This window comes from Nycticebus coucang, chromosome 4, assembly GCF_027406575.1.
Source record: "Nycticebus coucang isolate mNycCou1 chromosome 4, mNycCou1.pri, whole genome shotgun sequence".
In the NCBI taxonomy this organism is placed as follows: domain Eukaryota; kingdom Metazoa; phylum Chordata; class Mammalia; order Primates; family Lorisidae; genus Nycticebus; species Nycticebus coucang.
In genome coordinates, this window is record NC_069783.1 from 99,316,260 (window position 1) to 99,327,427 (window position 11,168).

Below are 11,168 nucleotides of genomic sequence, written 5' to 3' on the forward strand. Positions count from 1 at the left end.
CTCTCCAGCTTGCAATAAAATGGCTCTTTTGCTTTTGCATGGGAATTGGCTCCCTGGTGGTCTTTGGGGACTTTGTGATCCGGTCATAACAGTGGGTTCAAACCTAGCCCAGCCAAAAACTGCAAAAAAAAAAAAAGAAAAGAAAAAAAAGGAATACTGACAAATAATAATGTGCCTGCTAGGGGCTCCTAAATTCTAGCCTTATTACATAAAATGTGAATAAAAGGTAACAAATTTAGACTGACTACAGGAAAATGCTTTCTTATGAGACGCATAATTAACCTGTAGCCTATGATTTAGTAAAATCTAGCTCCTCCCTCAAAAAAAAAAAATTATCTATTTGTAGCAGCCAAACCAGCATCTGTAGTTTCATTGACTAGTATTGTATTACAAAGACTCTCCTGCTTCCAGGCAAAAACTGGTCACCAGCTGGGGTCAGGAAGAAAATTTTCCCTTCAGTGTAGGCTCTGTTATCTAATATTGAACAATTCTCCAGGGCTGTGTAGTATTTGCACCTCCATTCACAGCACCTGGCTCTGGGATACAGGCTGTTGTATTAAATCAGGCTATTGTTTTAATTCTGGATGGCAACACCTATAAGCCTGTATTTAGGCAACTTGCGTTCCCAAAAAGTAAACACAATGAATATAATCAAAATTGTTCCTAACAGTACTGTTTTTCCATCAACAATCTATAAATATATGGGAGAACTCAATATATGTGTGAAATAAACAGAAGGTATGCCTACGTTGGAGTAATTCAAAAGACGGATCTATAATTTAGCAACTTGGGTTTCAATTGTTGCATTTTTAGGTCTGAAACATTATGAAAAACACAGGTATTATTCATCAAAGTGATTGTCCTGTGCACTTGTATACCTTATCGTAATTTTTTTTTCCCAGGCTTTTTACTTCAAGGAAATCATAGCTAATGACATTTCAGACTTTAGAAATTTTTTCTGATAGCACACTGGAATTCCCTCAGGGACAGAATTGTGAATAAGTGGATTTTTTTAAAGATCATTAACCGATATTACAAACCAATTCAAACTGAGCATTTTCTTTGCAAATTACCTTTAACTTTTAAAGCCATTGAAAAAAAGACAGTGAGTGATTTAATTTACTTAACCTGTCTACAAATTGTAGCTTTCTACTCCATCGGCGATTGCATTTCCAACCAAAAAAAATCTCTAACTATCTCTAATAGAGATATTTTTCTAAATTATCACACTCGATGAGTGATATTTCAAAAAGAGAGTAATGTTTATTTTTTTTTCATTTAGCAAGTTGCCCTGAAATTGAGGATGTTTATTCTATCGATACGTTTAAAGTAAAAACAGAACCCTGTGTTGTCTGTATCTGTTGCTTAATTAAAACTCTCCAGTAATTAGTAGGTTTATCATCTTCTAAGCAAATGGATGATGGAGCTTGGTGATAGATTGTGGGGTTTTTTTGGGGGGGGGCTCTTTTATTTAATCATCAAACCATAGTTTCTGGGCTACAGAACTAATATTGGAGGTAAGAAGCACCTTTATTCCTGGCACACATCAGGCCTGATTCTTATTTGCATCAACACCCTGTTGTGTGTGTTTTCCATTCAAAGAGCTCCTGTGGACTTCAAAGGGAGCTGCCTGTGAGGACAGGCTATGTGGGAGTCCTGACGGGCCCCAGAACAGGCCCAGAGCTGAGAGACACCATGCTAAGAGTAGCTCACGTTGGAGCACCCCCAAACCATGTCACAAAATTAAGGGGTCTCCCCTGCCTATGCCACCCCACAGTGCACATGGGAAACATCCCCAAGCTTGCCAAGCACAGCTCCAGCTTCTTCAGCTACTACTTATAAATATTTGATGAGTAGAGCTCCATTTATAAGAAAATATGTTAATAAAAATATTCTTTGAGATTGGTGTCCAACAAAGGCTTTAAAAAGGCTCATTGTTTGAGGTAACAGAGGTTTCCTTTTTCCCCTTTTAAAGTGCAAAGTCAATTTACCACAATCCAAACAAAAGAATTTCACATCCCTTTAGGTGTCCCATACCCAACAAATGAGTAGGATTTTATTCTGAAGGATCTTTTGTTTTTGGAGGGATTCATTAAATTATTGAGTAAAGAGGCATACAAACATATTTCTTGAGTGTCTCTTGGGCGCCAGATCTCTCAATTCCTCTGTTTTAATCCTCACCAATATACTATGAGGTAGATAAATTACTCCTATTTTAAAGATGATAAAATGGACTTTGCAAAGGTCTTACAAATCATCTACTCCAAAGTCCCAAGTGCAAGGCGCAGACTAGAACACAAAGCTACCCATCCACAAAGCCTGTCGGTCTCTCTACCTTAACACTAACTCCCAGGTGTCTGCTGATTTCAAATGCCAACTTCACATCTTGTGGCAACTGCCCTTTTTCTAAAGTGTTAGAACTCACAGATTGTGGGTTCCTTTCTTTCAAACTCAGGCAAGCGATACTATATTCCAAATGCTGATGATTAAGTTGCAAAGAAATTGTTCTGCTCCAAAGGATTACCAGTAGGATCCTGCCAGGAAACGGAGAATTAAAGGTGGTTAGAGATCTATACTTGGTAGTCTGAATGCCAACATGTGTCCCAAAATGGTGAGAGGCCGAAATGAATTTCTGACAATAAAAGATGATCCTAGTGATCACAACAGACTCCCTTGGAAACAAGTCTAAGGAGAAGGATGGGCCAAGGACCTATGTGCTAATCTACTGAACTGTAGCACATCCAAAGTCATGAACGCCACAAAATTTTAAGTGTTGGGACAGGGGATCATTTCTGTGGTCTCCGCCCCAACTTCAAGACACGACAGCCTTGATTAAGTCTAAGATGTGGATCACAGAGTAAGATTAGCAAGGTCAAATCTCACCTCCACTTGGTGAACAGACACCAGCCCAGCTGCCCTGATGTGATGGAGGAGGCAGTCATGGCAAAACATAAATTCTTTCCCGCTTATCACAAAAGCCTGTATCAAGGGCCTCTGTGGCCACTGGAAGGAATCAGCAACTCTTGAGTGTGATCACCTCCACCACTAATGGCCCCTGGCTCACAGAAAGCTCACCAGCACAGCGGCACACGTTCCAGGGACCATGGGACCTTGCCAAGTCCTTTTTCCCTTCTCCAAGGCTCCATTTCCTTATATGCAATGTGAAGACAATATGAACACCTGCATAGGCTCGCAGGCCCATGATGACAGAGGAGACAGGACCCCGTTTGTGAAAGCGTAGGAAACCTCCTCTCAGAACCTTTCCTCCAAATTTAACATGTCACTAACATCAGACTACTCTCACCACTGCAGCTGGCTCTTTCAGCAAAAATAAATCTAAATGGGAGTGACTTTTTATGTAATAGAAGTCAAAACCAAAATTTAACAATAAATCAAATAGGCCAGGAGAAATGGCTCACGCCTGTAATCCCAGAACTTTGGGAGGCCGAGGTGGGTGGATTGCATGAGCTCAGAAATTGGAGACCAGCCTGAGTAAGAATAAGACCCTGTCTCCACTCAAAACAGAAAAATTAGCAGGGTGTTGTGACATGATCTTATAGTTCCAGCTACTTAGGAGGCTGAGGCAAGAGGATCGCTTGAGCGCAAAAATTTGAGGTTGCTATGAGTATGACACCTCAGCACTCTAGCCTGGGCAACAGAGGGAAACTCTCTCAAAAACAATTAAAACAAACATGGAGCATGGAATATCAATGTTCTGTATTTGCTTTGCACTCATTTGGCAATTTTTCATCATGTGTTAAGGCTTAGAATTTCTAAGCATACTTTGCACATGAGCCACGAAGGGGGCCAGGTGCACAGCTCCCACCCCACACTGACCCAACAGCCCGGCTCACTGCTCTGCAAACCACCTCACACTCAGGGCCCACCTCCTGGGTCTCCTTCCCTCACTGGGCACCTGCCTACCCTCTTCATTCCTGACTCTCGGTAGATTCCTTCAAAGTCATCATTATTATATGTGAGGACCGTCTCTGTTGGTTTGGGTCCTCTTATACTCCCACCCATCTCCCCAGCTCCACTGTCACCTCTAGGAAAGGGTGTCTGTCCCCAGGCCAATGTCTGGCATATGAACTACACAGGGTACAGGGTTTGCCTTACACAGGCTCACCTGAGGTAAAACTGCATAAAACCCCAATCAGATACTTTGCTTCATCCCCTGCAGGGTAGTCCTTAAACTGAAAGAGAAGAAAGTTCTTTTTCCTTCTTCTATCAAGCTCAAGTTCTTTCCTCCTATAATTAATTGGTGCCTCCTCCCAACAAGGCAGCCATGCCCACCTGACCTGGCAGGAAGGGCCTGGGCTGCTTCCCACCCAGAAATGTCCTACCTGTTGGTCAGGGTTCTAGCTGCCAAGGAGCTACAGCCTCCCCCTATCATCTAAGTGTTTTTTATTTAAGTGTGAGATGGCGATGTGCCTGGTGCCATGAGGAGCCCAGGTGTGACTCTCAGGTGCAAATTGGGACTCTCCTGCCCAAGTTAGCGTGGGCTCCAGTGACAGCCCAGAGCTTTAGCTCCACCTACCCATGAATCCCACCCCTCGCCCCCGTGCTGCAGAGCAGAGAATGCCAGGCAATGCTCACAGCACATACTACATCATTTTTGTTCTTTAAATTTTATTTTCAATCTAGAGAAGTAATACACACTTATTGTAACAAGTGAAACAATACTTTAGAAAGTAAATAAAAGCAAATATAGTTCTTTCTCCCTATCCTACACATGGATATGCCTACATCCATATTTCATAGAGAGAGAGAGAATAAAAATACACATATAATATATAGCAGATACATTACACATAGTACATATACTTTATATATCGCTTTACTTCAGTGGGGTTATATCCATGCTGGGGGAATGTCATGCAGTGTTTTATCCTTTTCTGTTTATGTTGCACGCCTTTCCCCAGTGCAACTGTTCCCGGGACTCCCTGGAAAGCTCAGGTGTGCTCTGATCATGGGACCACACTTGTCAGTGGCGCTCAGTTTCCGTTTCTGTTTCTGAACACACCTGCTGCCTTGGTTGCGCTGGAATTCTGGGGAGTCTGCAGAGAAGAAGCAATGCTTTTTTTCCCCCTTCTCAGGTGCTGAGATGCTTGCCCACTCCCTCTTGGTCTCTGGTTTCCTGTAGTCCAGTGGCCTGTCTTACTCCTTTCTTTTTCTAATCAATTCTCATTTCCAGCTGCTAGCCCCAGTATTGTCTCTGACCTTGTCTATTTCCAGTGATTCCCAAGGGCCCAAGAGCCCCTTTCCCTTCCTCCCCAAATGTCTCTTCCTATTTCTCCTCCAGCAGAGCTTACCAGAGTGCACACTCCGTACCCCTCACTCAACCCACTTGTCAGCAGTGACCTTTCCTCCTGACCCTCCCCCTACCAGATCACACATTTGATCAACACATTTGTGTATTACTTTGTAGGTTTCAAATATCTTCAAGTAGATTACCTTAAGACATTTTTTTCAACGGCCCTCTGAAATAGAGAGGGCTAAGTATACTGCCCCCCAATTTATACATGTCTTAAAAGACATTAACTGGAAATGTGCACAGATGATATGAAAATAATCAGATTTTAAAAATTATTTCACTATTAGCCAAAGAAACGCAATGTATAAAAACACCAAAATATTTCTTGCCTATGAAATGAGCAAATATTTAAAAGAATGATAATATTCACCATTCAGCACAGGAAGAGCATGGTAGTACACTACTACATTTTTTAGGTGGGAGTGCAAATTGGTAACATCTCTCTCATCAATACCTTCTCAACACATATTGAATTAGAAAATCATAGAACCATGTGATTCTTCTTGTAGAAATTTCTTCCAAGGAAATAAACAAAGCTGTGTAGAACATTTTAGCTACAAGGATATTTTAATACTCAACTGATCAAGTTGAAGAATAGTCAGGCAAGGAAATGCTCTGGAAAAATTAAAAATGATAATGTGAAAGAATAAATAGTATCATGCAAAGGTTTTTGTACAACAAATAAAAATATTATGCAATAGTATACACTGTTAGATTCCCATATATGTGACAGATACACATATGGGTGTAGATATCACGTACCCCCGAAAGGCAAGGAGTGCCTATCTACAAAGAATGGCATTACGAGTGGTTTTTATTTTCTCGATTTCTGTCCCTCTCTAATTTCTAAGTTATTTTCAATAACCACATCTACCTTTGTAAAGAGGAAAACAAAACAATAACATTAAAAACCTGCCCTTGTCAGTAAATGGAAGCAGTCCTCCATTTGATTCTTTTTGTCCACCTATTCATTCAACAAATATGTATTGAAGCTCCTGCTATACACTGGCCCTCAGCTAGATAAAAAGAGTACAGTGGTCAAATTTAAAACAAAAGACGTGGCCTCTGCCCTGGAGAAGGTGCTCTTAGTAAATGGGAGAAAGTTGAGTCAGATTTGCTGGTTTCAACAGTAAATGCAACCAGGCACAGCTGGAGTTCATTAGGTATTACTCCTCCCTAAATTCAAGGAAGGGTCTCAGGGGCTATCAATACAGTCATGGTTGGGTGAGATTCTGCCTTAGGACCCACCACCAAAGTGGTCTCTGGGAGTTGGGAGTAGCAAATAGAGAGAACACAAGAGAGGGAGAACCACCCTCACTCCCAGTGCTCTCAGCTGCTGTGTCCCCCACCAGCTGGAGGCAAAAGGCGGCAGTGGGAGAGATGGTCCCAACTGCAGACATGAATCAGAAGGCCCCAATGATCCATCTCATAGAAAAGTGACTGGTGGAAATGCAACAAAATTCTGCAAACGTGTCCCTCCGAGTCTGCATCTTGAATAAGCATTCAGCCTCCTACAGTCAGTAGATGGCAGGCCCCTTTCACTGGTAGGATTGGAAACTCCCACACACGTCAATCAATTTTCCCAGCAAGGAAGCCACCCCCAGGAAGTGTGGCACTTGGCACAGTCTGAAAGAAGTCCTTGCAGCCTCTAGGGTGCCATTTTGTTGCCCCATGGGATCCCTGTCATATTCCAAATTAAATCAAGGCATCTGCTTTGAGTTGTTTTCCCCATAAATGGTCAAAAATTTGTGTTGATTCTTCCCCAGAAGGCCACTTGTGACCAGTGTCCATTTGAAGACCTGGCTGAGGTTTGGAGGGGGACTGAACCTATGACCTCATTAGCACAGGGTTCTAATCAAGTGAGCCACCAGGCACATACCTCATTTAAGGCACTAAGCCAATAATTTGCTAAATGTTAATTCTTAGATTAACTACACATGAATAGAGTTCCCAGGGGAAAATGAGAGAGATTTGTTAATTCTTGAAAGGAAATTTATGTCATCAGTTTTTGATTCCTTTGGTTACTTTGAAGATAAAATTCCAGATATAAGGTGATGACTATAAGGGTCTATGCGTCCATAATTTGTTTTTAATATATAACCTGATCAAGAGACTTTTAAAGAAAAAGCAAATGGTGTCATGTCCATACTTGCAAAACACTGCACAATGATTTTTTAATAGATTCCTTGGCAGTTTCTCTCTCAGGCACAACACAGGTGATAGGGTGAGTAAAGGGGTTCCAAACCTGAATCAGAGATGGTCTTCCCAAAGCAGGAAGGACGAGACCCCATCACCACCTAAGTCCTTGGAGCCTTGACCTGCAGACCCTATCTGAAGGCAGGCGGGATCTCTTACTTTATCCCCCAGCCACTTCCTAAGGAGCCAGTTATACAAACAGCAAATACGGGTTTGGAACAAAGCTTTGACACTGCCCTTGGTATCCTGTGCTCATATTACATTTCTATGAATATTCCACTGACTTTTCAACTCCCAAGAAAAGTTTCCGCTCTGAGGCTACATTGAACATTCAGATCATTTCAACTTCAGTTGCTCCCACTTTGACAGCGATCTTTGAAACTGATATGGCCCCGAAAGAAGCCAGAATAACTTTTTTAAAATATTAATAATAATGGGCTAGGTTCCCAGTCTTTGTAATCTTGTGGAAGAACGGCTGTGAGAAAGCACTCTGGGAATTGAATTGAGTGTGTGCCCACGCTAGCTTTTCCATGGAAAGGCTGCTTGAAAATGCATGGTTTACTTTGCAGGACCATTTCCACCCAGTGGAAGAGAGTGGGAATCTAGCCTCTCATTTGCATTGTCAGCTTTCATCTCAGAAGCTTTAAGACCACAACTAAATATACAGGCAGTAGCCCATTGTAAGAGAGGCCCCATATTTTATGTCGAGACCCAGCCTGGCTTCTCAGGGGCACCCCAGTTTTGCAATTGCCACCAAGGGGCCCATGGGAAAGTTAGGTATCCTATCTGGGTTGTCAATTTACTCACCTGTAAGATGGTGGTAATTATAATTACAAGATAGGGTTGCCATCTGCACACAAAGTAATGGGCATAAAATTCTTTAACTCATTGCCTGGTACACAGAACACAGTAAGCACTCATTAAGACTTAACTACTGCTGTAGCTACTATCTCCCTTCCAAGCAAAACATGGCTGTCTCCACTTGCATTCCAAATATACCTTCCTTTATAAACCCAAACTAAAAATTAAATAGGTACTACAATTGTACATCCATGAATAAGATACTGAAGATTAAACTGCACTCATGCAACCTTAAATAGTGTGCTCGGATTCAAGGAGCTAAGAGGCAGCAGCCTAAATGAAAACAACCAGCCAGCCCTGATTTCTAAATGCTGCCTTTAAAAATGTTTTCTTATGAAATACATTATACTATGGCACGAGGAACTTCCCAAACTAGCATGACCAAAATATATGATCTTAAAATAATAATGCTCTACACTACAACATGCCAAATTTTGATATCCAGTCTAAAGATTCACAGGAATTTTAAATTCCAAATTTGGAAAAATAATCTCCACCAATTCAAATAATCAGACTAAGTACATTTTTGTCTGAAAATACCATCTCAGGCAACCCCTAGTCATTTAGTAAGTTACAATTTGAAACTTCTATTCAAATTCAAGTTGACGATTAGGAACTAAATAAATAGAAACTAAACTGCTGGATAGTATCTATCTTGCAGTTGTGGGTTCAGCTGCTATTTACTTTCCATTAGGGACTGCTATTAGTTCAATAAAATAAATATTTCTAAGTTCCTGTATGCAGTTCGTCAAACCATGCCAATGCACTTATCTATGGCTAACTTAAAGAGTTAGGTTAAACTGCTCCCACTTACTTAAAAGACGATGTTTGATTTTCTTATGAAATTGAAGAGTGGACGTGGATGCTCATTGTTTTAACACACGAAGCCCTTAATCACTTCCAGTTCTGATTCATCAGAAAAGTAGTACTCTTGAAGGTTGGTCTTTTTTACTGGGGGTGGGAGGTGTCACTAAATGTGGTCTTTCATTTTGAGATATTTATTCCTTGCCAGAAAATGATGCTGTATTTTTCCCCTAATGATGAAGGATGAAAGATGGAGAGACTTCCATTTGATTATTGGACCACAGAGAGGTAGACTGATTCAGAAAACAAACCCCCAAAGTGCATTATGTGAGGTGGAAGCATGGGATTCTTGGCAAATATTCGATTGGAGCCAGGACTGGCAATTTAATAAGGTCTTTGTTTGATTAATATTTGAAGTGCAAGGGTAAAGCTCTGAGGTTTTAGCTGTGGTCCAGAATCCCTCTACTCTTCACTGCCACCCCAGCTGCCGAGGTCACTGAAGACACAAATGCCTGGGAGCCTTGCAAAGAGTTATTAAAAGTGCACAGGTTATGCCCCTTGAGCAAGGGCTTCAAGATCCTGTCCCTCCTCACATGTGCCAGAGGACAAAACACAACCTTGATCTCTACAGCTGGGTGAGCAAAAGGAATCACCTCCAGTGCTCACATTATTCCCAGCAACCTGGAGCATCACCTCCAAATCACAACAAGCAGGTGAGTCTGTGAAGTGAGATCTGCCAAGTGAGCTGGATATGCCGAATCATGATGATCTGGTAAACGTGTTGCCCTACTTTGGACTGGTCCTTCTCACTTCCCTCTGCTGGTTGCTGGAGAGAGTTTGGCAGGGAAAATAGTCTTACCTTTGGAAATCCTGGTCACATCTTTGCACTTCAAAAGGATACCCCTGACCTGAGTGGCATAAATGGGAAAGGAGTTAGAAGCGAGTGCTGGAGTAATGCGCAGCCCCTTCCTGGGACCTGCAGGCTATGGCCTGTGTCATTTTTTAGCTTTGGGTTCTCTTTTAAGTTTAAAGAATGAGAGAAGATCATACTGGGAAAAAAAAAGACAGAGAGAATGAAAACTTTAGTCCAGACCCAGTCACCAAGACAGTTCTGACATGATAATTTTTTTCCATGGAACTTTTTAATACCTAGATTATGTAATGTGCAGAGAAAAACAAAATTAATTGCTAAAATTCTTTCCCAATTATATAGTCCCCTGGATGATCTGAAAAGAAACATTATGTGAGCCACACAAGTGTGAAACAGACGGTGGCAATAGTAGGAATGATAATAATGGTGATGATGGTGATAATGGCAGTGATGGTCATGGTCATGGCAGTGGTAGTGATGGTCATGTTGGTAGTGAGGGAGATGATGGAAATTGGTTCGTGGCACTGGTAAGTGGTGATGGTGATGATAGTGATGGTGGTGGTGATTTTGGTGATGGTAGAGATGGTGGTCATGGTGGTGATGATGGTCGTGGTTGTGGTGATAGTCGTAGTGATGGTAGTGATGGTGGTGGCTATTGTGATGACATGGTAGTGCTAGCAATGGTGGTGGTAGTGATGGTGTACCAGTTGTGACAGTGATGATAATGCTGGTGACGGCTGGGATAACGATAATGGTGGTGGTTACGATGGTTATGGTGATTGTGGTGATGGTCATGATAGTGTGTAATGGTGGTGATTACACTCAAATCCAAAAATACAAGTTTAAACACTTGAACTTATGAGGTCAAACAACTGAATTCATAAACTCATTCTAGAAAAAGTGCTATATCCCTCACTGCTGAATATCACTACAGTCACCTTCAAAGTACCCTCTTAGGCCATCTGGTGACTATACTGATATTCAGCAGTGAAGCATATAGCACTTTTTCCAGAATGAAGAGTATGAACTTCATCGTACAAGCTCGTATATGTTAATATTAAAGACTTAGGAAATCTACTCTACTGACCTTCTCTGAATCTTAGTTTCTTAATTCCATCAAAT